Source organism: Molossus molossus, unplaced genomic scaffold, assembly GCF_014108415.1.
Source record: "Molossus molossus isolate mMolMol1 unplaced genomic scaffold, mMolMol1.p scaffold_m16_p_1, whole genome shotgun sequence".
NCBI lineage: Eukaryota > Metazoa > Chordata > Mammalia > Chiroptera > Molossidae > Molossus > Molossus molossus.
The window spans coordinates 204,829,636-204,846,228 of record NW_023425344.1 but is presented as its reverse complement, the minus strand read 5'-3'; the positions used below and the strand labels follow the sequence as shown (position 1 = coordinate 204,846,228).

Here is a 16,593-nt window from a genome sequence, read left to right as displayed (position 1 = left end):
TCTCTGAGTACCGAGGCCTTTCAGGAGCTGCCAGGGCAGTCAACACACTTTGTGCCAGAGGGTAAATGTGTAAGAAGGAAAGCTCACTCCCGACTCCCATTCTACAGATGGGTATATCGAAGCCCAGGGAGGAAATGAACTCCCAAGGCCACCCAACTCAGTAGCACCCAGGCGGGGGTAGAAAGCCAGACTAATTCTCTGTCAGTGCCCTTTCCACACTCACATACCCAGTTCCTGCTTTCCCTTTGGGAACTTTCCCCCAGGCCGACCAGTGTGCAATCACTCAGAGATGCTAACCTAACACTCAGACCAACCTTGCACACATACTGTGCACAATGCAGAGGATGTGGAAGAACGATGAAATTGAAGGATATTGTATGGATGTGTTCATTCATTCGTCTGGGTGTTCACAGAGTGCATTCTCTATGCCAGGAGCTGTGACAGGGGACACAAGGATACAGAGATGCGTCAGACCCGGTCCTGTCCTATATAGGAGCTCGTAGCCAATATGAGAGCATGTGACAAATACAGTTATTGCTGCAGTGTCAAGTCTAAAGTGCTCAGTGCCATGAAAGAGGTAGAGAGTGCAGAGAGAGCTCAGACAGAGGTGGCATCTGAGTGGGCCTTGAAGGATGATTAGGTTAGATGAGGGGCAGTAAGTGAAGGAAACTCTAGGCATGGCAAGGTGTTGAAAGGTTTCAGAGAAAAGGCAGAGCAGGTTAACAGGGAATGCAAGGATGCTTATAAAGAGAACTGGAGGCAGTGCCCTCAGTGGTCCCCCAGATCTGTCTGTTGCTTCAACAGTGTTTGGACGGAACAGACCCAGGGATGCCCCTTCTTCCAGCCTCCAACCACCCTCCAACCTCTTTTCCAGCCACCACCTTCGGAACCAGCTCAGCCATCCTCAGCCTCCAAGACCAGCCAACACCGTTTTGTTAACCTTAACTCCTATTGCAGACAACCATGTGCTCCCAAACTGGTCAGAATTATTCCACTGAGGTAGAGGCTGCCGTCAACCGCCTGGCCGACCTGCATCTGCGGGGCTCCTGCACCTACCTCTCCCTGGGCTGCCATTTCCACCGCCCTGGAAGGCCTTCCTCCGAGAGTTGGCAGAAAAGAAGCACGAGGGTGCTGAGCATCCCTTAAAGATGCAAAACCAGCATGGTGGCCTCATTCTTTTCCAGGATGTGCTGAATTCTTCCCAAGATGAGTGGGGCAAAACTCAGGATGCCATGGAAGCTGCCATGGCCTTGGAGAAGAACCTGAACCAGGCCCTTTCGGATCTGCATGCCCTGGGTTCTACCCACACAGCCCCTCATCTCTGTGACTTCCTGGAGAACCACTTTCTGGGCGAGCAGGTAAAACTCATCAGGAAGATGGGTGACACCTGACTCACCTCTGAGGCTGGCTAGCCGCCCGCCAACAGGCTGGGCTGGGTGAGTATCTCTTTGGAAGGCTCACCCTCAAGCATGGCTAGGAGCCCAGAGGCCTTTGCGGGGCCCTCTGCACTCCCCTGGTGTCTGACTTTTGTCTGAGCCTCTCCCTGAAACCACTAGGCATCATTATTACCATCCTGGAGCCCTCTCCCATGCATTGGACCAAATGGAAACAATAAAGCTTTTTATAGCAAAATAATAACAATAATATAAAGGGAGCTGGAGCCAGGCTTAGCCCCTTGCCCTGGAATCAAATCTTGTTGCCTTCTTTAGAGTCTATGCACCTGAAGGAAAGACAGCTGGCCTCCTATCTCTGAATCCCCTTGATGCCTGGCAAAGTCATGCATGCATTATGTTATTATGGATTATATTATATGATACTATATAACATTATATTATCTATGCATACATACACATAGAAGGGAGAAGGGGGAATATGTGAAGAGGGAAAGAGGGAAAGAGGGAAAGAGGGGAATAAGTAAACAAACAGGCAAGGAAATTACCTCCTGTCACCCACAATTTCCCCTTCCCTGGAGATACTGTTTCCTCATTCTAGGCGTCTAAATCAATTGTCAATTTAATCTTGTGCGGTAATGTGGATGTGTCACGAGTGATTTGACTGCATGCTCTAGTATGGTAATCACTATTTATTACTTCTTAGAAGTTACAAACAGCTCTGTAATTCTCACCCCCACAGGAATGTGTGGCTGTCACCAACCCCTCAGGAATCAGGAACACTTACCGAATTCAATTCTGTTTTCTTAGGGAAAAAAAACCTCATCCTCTATAATGATCAAGAAAATGCCAATTAAAACAATATGAAATATAATTCCCTTCAAATTAGCAAAACTTTTAAATGAATGAGAATATGCATAAACACGACTGACTTTTTTCAATTCATATGAATAAAGTATGAATAAAGAATCTTAAAATGTTCATACCCCTGGACAATAATAAACATTTATACAGATTTACCAAAGGAAAAAATCTGAAAAGTGGATGGAGTATTAAATATAAGGGTGTTGAGCGTCCACTCATGGACCAAGAGGTCGCCGGTTCGATTCCTGGTCAGGGCAGGGCACCTGCTGGGGTTGCGGGCTCCATCCCCAGTGGGGGGTGTGCAGGTGTTTCTCTCTCTCATCGACGTTTCTATCTCTCTCTCCCTTCCTCTCTCTCTCTAACAATCAATAAAAACATTTTTTTTTTTTTATCCTTGCCCGAGGACACTTTTCCAGTTTTTGTTCAGAAGAGTGGGGGGGGGGGGAGGGGGGAACGTCGACGTGAAAGGGACACATTGAGTGGCTGCCACCCGCACGACCAACCAGGGCCAGGGACAAACTGCAACCGAGGTACGCGCCCTTAGCGGGAACCGAACCCGGGTCTCTCTGGGTTGCAGGTGGACGCTCTAACCGCTGAGCAAACCAGCCAGGGCTTCCCTTTATAATTAATAAGCATCTTGTGGGGAGATACTTCAAGACTATGCAAATATCCCATTTCCTGCTAAATTTTTACCCATTAGTTTTAGTATCTGTTGATGATATTTATTGGAATGATTCATCACTATGATGATTACCAAATGGTGATTTTCTGATTCTATCAATCTTACATTTATTAGTTGTAATTCTACTCTGAGGAAGAACTTTCCCTCCTCCCCTATTTATTTATTTATTCATTTTAAATATCAGCATAGATTCTTATTTTACTTACTTTCATTCTATGAGTTATTATTTATTACATTGTTATTTATTTTTCTTTTTTTATCCTCATCTGAGGATATTTTTCTATTTATCTTCAGATAGAGTGTAAGGAAGAGGGAGGGAGACAGAGAGAGAGAGAAACACCAATGTGAGAGAGACACATCGACTGGTTGTCTCCCACACGGCCCCAGTTGGGGCTGGGGACAAACTGCAACCAAGGTACATGCCCTTGGCAGGAATAGAACCCATGACTCTTTGGTCTGCAGGCTGACATTCTAACTGCTGAGCCAAACCAGCCAGGGCGATTATGTATCTTGATACTCAAATTGTTCCAGATTTGGCCAATGGGAGCTCGTTCAGTTGACTCCTGTGTTTTTTTTATATAACCCCATCGTTTTTATCGTACTTCCACGCAATCTGAAGCAACAAGATGTTCCAAGCGTATCTTGTATACTGTCCTTGCCTCAGTTTTAGAATCCGTCATTTCTCCAAAGGAGCCTGGGTTACCTAGAGTAGGTAATAACATTTAGGAACCAAGATTTGGGCAGTAAGTGTCCTCTTTGCTATTGAAATGCCATTGCCTCTAGGCCCTGTCAAAAGTCATAGCTAGGAAACACACACACTTATACTTGCATATCTGAAAATACGTTTTTAATACAGTATTAAATGATTAAATAGAAAAATACACATATATGGCAGACTGAGCCCACTTGCAACCTTAGAAAAGATAGAAGGATAAGATACATGTTCACAAACAAGTAGGGGCTTTCATTATGGTCTACACGTGTGAGGAATCTGTGAGGCAGCGAGCAGACAGGACTGGGGTACAGAGGAAATCAGCCACAGCAGTAGCTAAAGCAAACCACCCAAGATGAGGGAACAACACCGAGGTGTTCTCTGTCTAGAGGTGATAGGAGGTTATTGAAGACAAAAAAGTGCCAAGGAGAAATTGATGGCAGAACTGTAGCAGGAGCCGCCAGGCCTATCGGCCTTGCATTCCTCGTGTACCCTGTGTGCCAGAGCTTTGGGGGTAAGTGTTTGGATTAATGAGAAAGGGCCACATCCTGAGTGGCTGTCAAAGTTTGGAAGGAATGAAAAACATCCAAGCCTGGAAGACCAGCTGCTGAGGTCCCCACCCAGCAGCAGGTCCTGCCCATCACAACAGTATGAAGCGCAGGTTCCAGCAGCTGTTTTGCCCCTCCCTATAAGCAAACCGCTCAACCAGAGATCAGCCTAACAAGACATTACATCGGCTAAAGTGTGCATATGGTCAAGAATCACCAAATATGTGAGGTGTGCAATGTTATTTTTTTTTTTTAAGATTATAGATCCAACAAACAGATGAATGAACTTCTGAGGAGAGTTAATAGGGTAACCAGAACTAGACTTAGAGAGATAAAGAAGAGTATTTTATCCATGAAACAGGAATAGCTGCTTTTAAAAAGAAACAAAGATTTTAAAAATAAAAGCTATATAATTATTGAAATTAAAAAATAAATGGGCCAATAGCAAAATGGTAAAGAGTGAATCAGGGAACTGGAAGATGAGGTCTAGGAATTTTTTTAGAATGCAGCACAAAGACATAGAGATGAATGGTAAAAAGAAAACTTAAAGACGTGGGGAAACAGATCCAGAAGTGCCAATATTTATCTAAAAAGAGTTTCGGAAATAAGAGCAGAAATAATAGAGAAGATGAAATATTTAAAGAACTAACAACAGGGATTTGCCTAAAAAAAAACAAAAAAAAACAAAAAGAGATGTCTTCAGATTGAAAGGGTCTACCAGGTACCAATAGGGTAATGTTTAAACCCACATATGGACTAATTGTAGTGAAATTCCAAAACATCAAAAATAAAGAAGAAAACCTAAATTAAATGCTAATAGGAAAAAAATCAGATTTACCTACTACAAAAGAATGACGTCAGATTTCTTCTTGGCAGCATCAGTTCAGTATCTTCAAAATGCTAACATAATGAACACCTATAGTTATTATTTAGTAGCCAAGTTATTATTTAAATGTGAGGATGAAATAGAGACATTTTCAGATATAAAAGTACTCAGAATGTTGACTCACCTCTCCCTCTCTAGATTCTTTCTGAAAACAAAAACAATTAGATGTTGTACTCCTGCTAAGAAAAAAAAAATAGCCCGGCCAGTGAGGCTCAGTGGTTGAGCATCGCTGGTTCAATTCCTGGTCAGGGCACAATCAGGTCGTGGGCCCGATTCTCCGTGGGGGACATGCAGGAGGTAGCCAATTGATGTTCTCTCTCATGGATGTTTCTATCTTTCTCTCCCTCTCCCTTCCTCTCTCTCTAAATTCAGAAAGAAAATATCTTTTAAAAAAGAAAATATATAAACCCAAAAAGAAACAATGTCACACAAAAACTGAAGATGAACAAAGAATTTAAGAAATCTAAGTAAGAACTTCCTAAAAAAGTTATAAATAACAACCTAGACCTAAAATGTCAGATATAAACGGAAAGGCTACCCACTGTATGGAAGAGCATAATTGCCAATGATATATCAGATAAGGGGTTAATTTCCAATACATATAGAGTGCTCATACAACTCCACAAAAGGAAGACAAAGAATCCAATTAAAAAATGGGCAGAGGAACTAAATAGACACCTCTCCAAACAGGACATACAAATGGCTAAGAGACATATGAAGAAATGTTCATCATCACTAATCATCAGAGAGATGCAAATCAAAACAACAATGAGGTATCACCTCACACCTGTCAGAATGGCCGCCATCAACAAATCATCACACAACAAGTGTTGGCGAGGGTGTGGAGAAAAAGGGACTCTAGTACACTGTTGGTGGGAATGCAGACTGGTGCAGCCACTATGGAAAACAATATGGTGTCACCCCAAAAAATTAAAAATTGATCTCCCATTTGACCCAGTGATCCCACTTCTAGGAATATACCCTACGAAGCATAAAACACCAATCAGAAAGAATATATGTACCCCCATCTTTGTAGCAGCACTATTTACAATCGCTAAGATCTGGAAACAGCCCAAGTGCCCATCAGTAGACGAATGGATCAAAAAGCTGTGGTACATATACACAATGGAGTACTACGCAGCGGTAAGAAAGAAAGGTCTCTTATCCTTTGAGACTACATGGAGGGACCTGGAAAGTATCATCCTAAGTGAAACAAGCCAAACAGAGAAAGACAAATTTCATATGATCTCCCTGATTTGTGGAATATAATGAACATAACAGTTTGAGGAATGGGGTAGCCCCAGAGATGCGGAAGCGGGGTACAGACTGACAATCCCCTAAGGAGTGGGGAGGTGGGGGAGGGATGAACCACAGAACTTATACGCATGTATGCATGAACAGTGGACATGGACAACAATCTGGGGAAGGGGCAGGGAGGGAAGGGGGAGGGGGGAATCAGCGGGGGAAAAAAGGAGAAGCATCTGTAACAAAAATTAATCAATAAAAAAAATAAAATAAAATGTCAGATATCAGCAAAGTAAAATTGTATAAGAAATATCCTACAAAAAGTGGAGGGAAATAAAAAAGCTTCTTGTCAATAGTTTTGCCTTGTCTAGGTTAGGATATATATACAAGTGAATTCTTTAAAAATATATTTGCAAATGCATTAAAATGATTTTAAATAAGCACATGTAAAGATACTAATATCATTAGCATCAGGGAAATGCAATTCAAGACCACAATGAAATACCACTTCATACTCACTAGAATGGCTATAATAAAAAAGAGATAATAATAAGTATTGGTGAGGATGTGGAGAAATTGGAACCCTCATACATTGCTGATGAGATTGTAAAATGGTACAGCCACTTAGCAATATAGGGTTATGAGGTTTCTTTCAAGGATGATGAAATTTTTCTGAAATTAGACAGTGGTGATGGTTAGCCAACTGTGTGAATGAATATACCAAAAATATTCAATTGTACAGTTGGAAAGGGTAAATTTTATGGTATATGGTGTATATTTCATTAAAGCTGTTATAAAAAATGAGTGTTACAATGAAATATCACTCAGGCTTAAAAATGGAAGGAAATTATGACATGTTATAACATTAATGAACCTTGAAGACATTATGCTAAGTGAAATAAGCCAGTCACAAAAGCACATATATTGTGATCCCACTTACATGAGCTATTTAGAATAATCAGATTCATACAGACAGACAGTAAAGTGATGGTTGCCAGGAGCTAGGGGCGGAGGGAATGCAGATTTAACATTTAACGGGTACAGCATTTCAGCTGGGGAAGATGAAACAGTTCTGGCAACCGATAGTGCTGATGGTTGCACAACAATGTGAATGTACTTACTGCCACAGAGCTGTACATTTTAAAGTGATTAAAATGGTAAACTTCATTTCATGCACATTTTCCACCATAAATGAATGAATGTTAGCCCTGGCTGGTTTGGCTCAGCGGTTAGAGCATCGGCCTGTAGTCCAGAGAAACTAGGTTCAGTTCCTGCTAAGGGCGTGTACCTCGGTTGCAGTTTGTCCCCGGCCCCGGTGGGTTGTGCGGGTGGCAGCCACTCAATGTGTCTCTTTCATGTCGATGTTTCTCTCCCTCTCCTTCTCTCTCCCTCCTACTCTATCTGAACAAAAAATGGAAAAATGTCCTTTGGTGAGGATAAAAAAAAAAAAAAGGATGTTAATCACTAAAACACAATATGCAACTTTCAAATAAGTAGATGAAAAAGTTGAATAGATAAAAGTTAATGATTCCAAAAAAAATCCAGGAGAAGTGGGGGAAAAATAGAAACTCAGAGAAAGCATGGAAATGGAAAATACAAATAAAGTGGTCAGGAATAAGTGCAGGAATATCAATCATTATAAAAATGTAAATGTTTATTAAACTCGTCTAAAAGATAGTTTTCATTTTTAATTAAAAAAATAATACAGCTATATATTATTTATATTGAAAATACACTTTACAAAATTAATAGGAGCCCTGGCCAGTTTGGCTCAGCAGTTAGAGAGTCAGCCCACAGACCAATGAGTCATAGGTTCAATTCTAGTCAAGGGCACGTACCTTAGTTGCAGTTCATCCCTGGCCCTGGTCTGGGGAGGCTACCAGTCGATGTGTCTCTCTCACATAGATGTTTCTCTCTCCCTCCTTCCCTCTCACTCTGTCTGAATAAAAATGGAGGAATATCCTTGGGTGAGGATTAAAAAAAAAAAGAAAACACAGGAAAGTTGAAAAAAACACCTGGCAAATAACTAGTAAAAATATTTTTCATTGATAAAAGAGATAATTTGTGAAAATGTTATAACATATGGGATTGGATGCACCTAAGAACATATCTATGAAATATATAGCAAGATTTATTATTATTTTTTAAATTATTATTGTTGTTGTTTTTTATCCTCACCCAAGGACATTTTTGCATTTATCTTCAGGTAGAGCAGGGGGAGAAAGGGAGTAAGAAAGAGAGAGGGAAACATTGATGTGAGAGAGACACATCGACTGGCTGCCACCCACACGACCCCAACCAGGGTGGGGACAAACTGCAACCAAGGTACGTGCCCTTAGTGGGAACCGAACCCGGGACTCTCTGGTCTGTGGGCCCACGCTGTAACTGCTGAGCCAAACCGGCCAGGGCTATAGCAAGATTTTATAAAATTACTATGAGAAATGTATAAATATTTCTTTATAATGAGAGACTAACATACATCCCTCATATCTGACAAATAAGACAAAAAGTATAAAGCTAGGAAGTATCTGTGAGCAAAAATGTATTAGTTTAGATCACATTAACTTCTGTAGCAAATAAACTCTTAAATATCAGGAGCTTAACCCTTGAACAATAGAGGTTTATTTTTCTTTTGTGTGAAGTCCAACTTTTGTCATGGGGTCTCTGCTCCACACAATCATTTAGGTATTCAAGCTGATAGATACTGTGCCAGCTTAAAAATGTGGCTCCTAAGGTCACCTGGGTGCTGAGACCCAGCCAACAGTCATGGTAACAGAGAGAATGGAGAGTTACATGTGAACTGCTCGTGGAAGTGACACACATAATTCCTGCTCACATTCTATTGGCCAAAACTCAGTCATATGGTTGTATCTAATTGCTAGAAAGATTAGGAAATGTGCCTAGTTGTGTGTCTTGGCAGAAGGTGGAAACAGTTTTGTGTATTAGTTAGCTAATCTTTAACACAGTAATTAACAACCTATGAATCTAATGGATTCATGTAGGACTCTAAACCCAACAGAGAATGTATGTTCTTTTAAACATTCACGAAAATTGACTATTACGCTGCACAGTAAGTTGCCAAATTTAAAAAACTGATGTAATACAAAACATTTACTGATGACACAGGAATAAAAGTAGATGTCAACAACAATATAAAGATAGCTAGAAACTTGTATACATGTGAAAATTTAAAGCATAGGTCTAAATAATTAATGAGCTGAAGAAAAAAATCATAATTAAATTAGAATTGAATAAAATACTACTTTGGGATTCAGTCAAATTAATTTTCAAAAAAATACATGGACTTATTATAAAATAAGAAGGACTAATGAGTTTAGCTTTTGTATTCAGGCTGCCATAGTAAATTACCACTTACTTAGTGGCAAAGCAAGAGAAATTTATTGTCGTATAGTTCTGGAGGCTACATGACTTAAAGGTGTTGGCAGGACTATGCTCTCGATAGAGGCTCTAGGGGAGCATGATACTTCCTTGTCTCCTGCTAGCTTTTGGTGATTACAGACAATACTTGGCACTCACTGACTTGTAGATGCATTACTCTGCTCTCTGCCTCCATCATCACATAGTTTTCTCCTTGTCTATCTGTCTCTGGGTCCAAATTTCTTTTTTCTTACAGGGACACCAGTCATATTGGATTAAGGGCCCATCCTAATTCAGTATGACCTCATTTTAACTTAATTACATCTGCTAAAACCCTATTTCCAAATAAGGTCACATTTCTAGGTTCTGGGTGGACATCAGTTCTGGACACTATTCAGCCCAGTATAGCTTCCCCCCAAAAAATAAATTGGAAAAAAGACCCCCAAAATATAAAGAAAATAGAATAAAGGAAAATTGTAAAGACTGCAGTAGAAAGCAACAAAATGGAAAGAAGTTAATTAATAAATAAAAATGATCCTTTGCAAAGACTTGAAGAAATAGATAAACTTTTCCAAACTTGATCCAGGGTAACAAAGGGAGGGAAAATTAACATTATATAGATCGCCAACATGTCAAACTACAGAATACTGACTCAGAAAAGATTTTAAAATTATAAGAGACTACTGAACAACATTATGCAGATAAATATGAAGCCCAGATAAAATGGAAACAGGAAAACATAAATTATCAGCCATAAAAGAAATGGAAATGATAGCCAAAGATCTGTTCACTAAGAAGATACTGGTGCATGTGGTTCCATGGGAGGCTTTTATAAAACCATAAGAGAACAGACTGTTCTTATCTATGTTATACAAACTCTTTCAAAGCAAAGAAAAAAAGGAAAAACTATTCACCTTATTTTCTTGGTGGCTATTCCATGTGAGTTTGAGAAATCTTTATTCTGCTTTTGTTGGATGAAGTAGTCTACAACTGTCAATTATACTCAGTTGATTGATGGTGTTGTTGAGTTCAACTATGTCCTCACTGATTTTCTGGCTGCTAAATCTGTCCATTCCTGAGAGAGGAGTTTTGAAATCTCTAACTATGATATTACATTCATCTATTTCTCCTTGCAATTCTATCAGTTTTTGCCTCATGTAGTTTAACTCTCTGTTTAGGCATATACATGTCAAGAATTGTGTCTTCTTGGAGAAATGACCCCTTTGCTATTATGGAATGCCCTACTTTATATTTGATAACTTTCTTACTTTGAAGTTAGCTCTGTCTGAAGTTAATACAGCTGCTTCTACTTTCTTTAAGTTAGTGATCTTTTTCTCCATCCATTTACTTTTAACCTCTATGTGGTCTTTATACTTAAAGTGGGTTTCTTATAAAGAACATATAGTTGTGTTGTGTTTGTTTTTTTTTTATCCTCACCCAAGGACATTTTTCAATATTTTGTTCAGATAGAGTGGGAAGGAGGGGAAGGGGGGGAGAGAGAGAGAGAGAGAGACATCAATGTGAAAGGGACACATCGAGTGGTTGCCACCAACATGACCCAACCAGGGCCGGAAACAAACTGCAACTGAGGTACATGCCCTTAGCGGGAACCAAACCCGGGGAACCAAACCCGGGTCTCTCCAGACCGCAGGCCAATGCGCTAACCGCTGAGCCAAACCAGCCAGGGCAGGTCGTGGTTTTTTGATCCACTTTGACAACATCTGTCTTTAAATTGGTGCATTTAGACCACTGACATTCAAAGAATTATTGACATAGTTTGATTAATATCTACCTTATTTATTACTGTTTTCTATTTGTTGCCTTTGTTCTTTGTTCTTATTTGTGTTTTCCACTCTTTTTCTGCCTTTTGTGGTTTTAATTTAGCAACTTCTATGATTCCATTTTTCTCCTTTCTTAATATACCAGTTAACAATTTTTTTAGAATTTGCAATATGCATTTCAACTAATCCAAGTCCACTTTCAAGTAACACTACACCACTTCACAGGTAGTGTGAGTACCTTATAATAACAAAATAATCCTAATTCCTTCATCTTGTCCCTTATATTATTGCTTTCATTTATTTCCCTTATATATAAGCATACATAAGAATATACATAAAATAGCCCAGCCAGTGTGGTTCAGTGGTTGAGCATCAACCCATGCACCAAGAGGTCATCAGTTCAATTCTCGGTCAGGGTACATGCCCAGGCTGTAGGCTGGGTCCCCAGTGGGGGGCCTGCAGGAGGTGGCCAATCCATGTTCTTTCTCATCGATGTTTCTACCTCTCTCTCTCTCTCTCTCTCTCCCTTCCTCTCTCTCTAAAATAAATAAAAATTTTAATAAGGAATATACATAAAATATATACATAAGCATACATAATTGAATACATTGTTGCTATTATTATTTTGAGCAAATGTATTAGTTAGGTCAATTAAGAACAAGAAAAATAGCCTTGGCCGGTTTGGCTCAGCGGTTTGAGCGTCGGCCTGTGGTCCAGAGAGACCCAGGTTCAGTTCCCACTAAAGGCACATATCTCGGTTGCAGTTTGTCCCCCGCCCTGGTGGGTTGTGCGGGGCAGCCACTAGATGTGTACCTTTCAAGTTATGTTTCTCTCTCTCTCCCTCTAAAGGAAAGAGAGCATTGAATGAGGAGTAAGTGAAGGTAAAATAAAACTTTTTTTTTTTTTCCTCACCTAAGGACACTTTTTTCATTTTTTGTTCAGATAGAGTGGGAGGGAGAGAGAATAAAAAATGAAAAAAATGTCCTTAGGTGAGGATATTTATTTTACCTTCACTTACTCCTCATTCAATGCTCTCTTTCCTTTATGTAGATCTGAGTTTTTGACCTGTATTATTTTCCTTCTCTCTAAAGAACTTCTTTTAAAATTTCTTGCAAGGCACATCTACCAGCAACAAATATTCTCAATTTTTGTTTATCTGAGGAATATATTTCTCCTTCACTTTTGAAGCTGATTTTGCAAGATACAGAGTTCTAGGTTGCTGGTTATTTATTTATTTCTTCTCTCAACACTTGAAATATTCAACTCCACTCTTCTTGCTTGCATGATTTCTGAGTCAGAGGTAATTCTTATTTTTGTTCCTCTATAGGTGAGGTGTTTTTTTCCTCTTCTTTCAAAAATTTTTCTTTATCTTTGATTTTCTGCAATTTGAAAATGATATGCTGAGATGTAGTTTTTTGGATGTTATTTATCTTGCTTGGCATTCTCTAAGCTTCTGGCCTGAGTTCTCAGTTTCCTGAATCTGTGGTTTTGTATCTGACATTAATTTGGGGAAATTCTTCGTCATTATTATTTCAAATATTTCTTTTGTTCCTTTCTCTCTTTCTTCTGGTATTCCCATTCCATGTGTGTGATATCTTACGTAGTCATCCCACAGGCCTTGGATATTCTGTTATGTTTTTTCAATGTTTGTTCTTTTAGCTTTTGGGGTTTCAAGGATCCTAATGATATATCCTCTAGCTCAAAGAGTCTTTCCTCAGTCACGTCTAGCCTACTAATAATCCCATCAAAGACATTCTTAAATTCTATGACGTTGTTGTTTTTTAAATCTCTAGTATTTTTTGTTGTTGTTGTTCTTTCTTAGGATTTCCATCTCTCTGCTCACTTGTGTTCTTACATGCATACTATCTACTTTATCTATCAGAGTCCTCAGCATATTACTCACAGTTGTTTTAAATTTCCAGTCTGATAATGCCAATACCCCTGCTATATCTCGTTCTGATACTTGCTTTGTCTCTTCAAATTATGCTTTTTACCTTTTGGTATGCTTTATAATTTTCCCCTAATAGCCAGACATGACATAATGGGTAAAAGAAACTGCTTTATTAACCATTAAACAAAATTATTTTAAAAAATTTTGTATAAGGAAAGAAGTATAGAAAAAAGACTGAAGGGAAATGTATAACAATGTTGAACAATGGTTGCTGCTGGGTGATGAGTTTATGGGTGATTTTATTTCTTGCCTTGTTTTTTTCTGTACTTTACGAATTTTTGAAATGACCATGTGTTACTTTATAATTAGCCATGAAAATGGAAAAGAAAAATAAAGGGCCTTAAAAAACCCCACTGTCAAATGTGATCTTTAAAGAACAGTGTGCTTACTCCCTTTCCCCCTAAAGAAAGCCCTGACATTTAGAAACAATATAAAACAGCCCAAAGCACCACTTAATCCTATTACTCTTCTGGGCCTCTTACAAACCAGGGGATGATCCTTTGGCTCTTTAAAAATAAATCTCCCAAGGTCATGGGGCTTGTCTGTAACAGAGGGCCAGTGCTCCCCTCACCGCACCCCCCACACACCATCTGGCACCTGGGAATTTCATTAAAGGCTGCATGGAGCTCACCAAACAGTCAAATGTTGCAATTCCTCTTCTAAGCATCACTCTGCTAACAGCCAGTGTCCCCTCCCTGGGCTCAGTTTCCTCCTCCATAAAATGGGGGAGTTGTGTTGTCCCAGGAGATCTGGTAATTTCGGGTTTCTAGGACAACCTATGTCCCCACTCTCTTTCATGCTCCTCCAGGGTTCTGCTTTCTGCTGGCTCTGTTTTGGTCTTGGGAAGCCAGTTGTCACCCTGGCTCTGCCATGAACTCATTTTCTGGGTGCCCTTGTGCAAGTTATTGGCCTTCTGGACTTCATTTTTCCCATCTGTACAATGAAGGTTTGGGCCCAGAGCAGATATTTTCACATTTTGGGTGGTGCAACCCTGGAGTCCTGCGGGAGGGATGGATGGGGTGAGGAGCCCCCTAGGTGTCTGCTTTGCATATTGGGGTTCTGGTTAATCCTTGGAAACAAGGATTTGTTGCTACAAACCTGCTTGAAAGTCCCTGGGCCAGGAGACTTGGCAAGCCCTTTTCCAGAGCTGATATTCTATTTCTCCCAGCCTCAGAACACTGGGTACCGGGGTAAAATGATGGGAAAGACTCCCGGGGCTCAGGACTCCTGCCTGCTTCCCCGAGTAGGGGCTGAGCTCTTGGAAGCAGAAGAAACCGAGATGGGTGCTGCTAGATGGTGTTAAGATCTGAGATGCTCGCATCCACTCAGCCCACTCAGCCACTTCTCCCTCCTCCCCCGCCCCTCCCTGTCACCTAGGCAACCTGGCCGGGCACTGGGCCTGCAGTTCCTCCTTCCCCCTCCCTCACCACCCACTCAAACTCCAGGCCGAATTCTCACCCCTCTGTCTCTGCCCACAGCTTCTCTGAGTTCCACCTTTAGGGCTGTCTTTTGTGAGCATGTAAACCACATTCCAAGCGGGGGCAGAGCGCAGCCTGTGGCTTCACTTAACCAAGGAGCCTAACAGCAACTCTGCTCAAAAACACATCAATCTCCACCCCCACTCCACTGCAGAATACAGCTGGACACCCCCCCCCCTCCAACTCCTAAAATAATCCTGGTTTGCATGCCGAATTTGCCTGTTTCCCTACAAGCATGTTGCAGGCGAAGGGTCTGACCTTGCCAGGGCATCGTGTGCAGGGTTCTGGGACCTCTGGGAGGCCTGAGCCCATGCTCCAGGAGACCAAGGTTACAGGGGAGTGGAGGGAGCAAAGGGGTTGGGTGCCCCCGGTGGTTCTCTGCTCCGAATGGGAGGTCAGGGGCAAAGCGTCCTGGATTTTAATTTTCCCCAAGTTATCTCCTTAAGGAGGCAGCAGAGCTGGGGGCCAGAGCAGGGTGAAGTCCAGCTGGGCTCATGATCATGGTTCACTGGGGGCACAGTGGGGGGAGGGTGCAGAGACTGGAGAGTTGGAAGAGATGGACACGGACAGGGGGCTTTGTGCCTGCAAATTACACCGAACCCGCCCCTCCCCCTTCAGTTAAGGGAATGAGCTGGGGCTCTGAATGAATACCACAGAGAAAGTGCTAAAATGGGCTGAATCTTGGCCATAAGGGACAGCAGGACCTTGAGCAAGTCCCAGATATTCGGTTTCTTCAACAATTAAATGGGGGTGGGAGAGCAAGGGTCAAATATCAATAGTAGTTAGAGCAAATAAATTCAGCAGAGTTGCAGGGTACAAGATCAATACACAAAAATTAGTTGTGTTTCTCTATACTAGCAATTAAAAACCCCAAGAGGAAATTAAGAAAACAGTTTAATATAGCATCAATAAAATAAAATAAAATAAAATAAAATAAAATAAAATAAAATAAAAGGGTAACAGAACTCTCAGTATTTTCTGCTAAATTTATCTATAAATCTAAAAATTTCTCCTTAAAACAGTTCATTAATTGTTTTTAAAATTTAGGAATAAATTTAACCAAAGAGATGCAAGATACATATTATAAACATTGCTGAAAGAAAATAAAGAAGATCTAAATAAATAAATAAAAAATTCAGGTTCATGGACTCGAACACGTAAAGTTGGTACAAGGACAATACTATGCAAAGCAATGTACAGATTCAATACCATTCCTATCAAGATCCCAGAGGCTTTTTTGCAGAAGTGAACAAAGATTCCAAAACTTACTATAGTACTACAGTAATCAAAACTGTGTGGAACTGACATAAGTATAGACATATAGCTCCATGAAATAAAATAGTCCAGAAATAAACCCATATGTCAATTGATTTTCAAAGGATGTGAAGACCACTCAATGGGGAAAGAGTCTCTTCAACAAAATGTGGTGGGAAAACTAAATATCCACATACAAAAGAATGAAGTTTGAACCCCGCCTCATACCATATTTAAAAACTAATTCAAAATTAATCAAAGACCTAAATGTAACAGCATAAAACTCTTAGGAGGACATGGGGTAGATCTCCATGATCTTAGATTTGGTAGTGTTTTTTTTTTAAATGACAGCAGAAGCACAAAGAATAAAAGGGGGAAAAGGGATAAATTGGACTTTATCAACATTAATGGTTTTTGTGCATC

At 40.4% G+C, this 16,593-nt stretch overlaps 1 pseudogene; it reads left to right on the top strand.

Moving 5' to 3' along the window:
* Positions 1–963: 963 nt before the first annotated feature.
* LOC118641941 lies at positions 964–1,402 on the top strand (annotated as a pseudogene).
* The last annotated feature ends 15,191 nt before the right edge of the window (positions 1,403–16,593 follow it).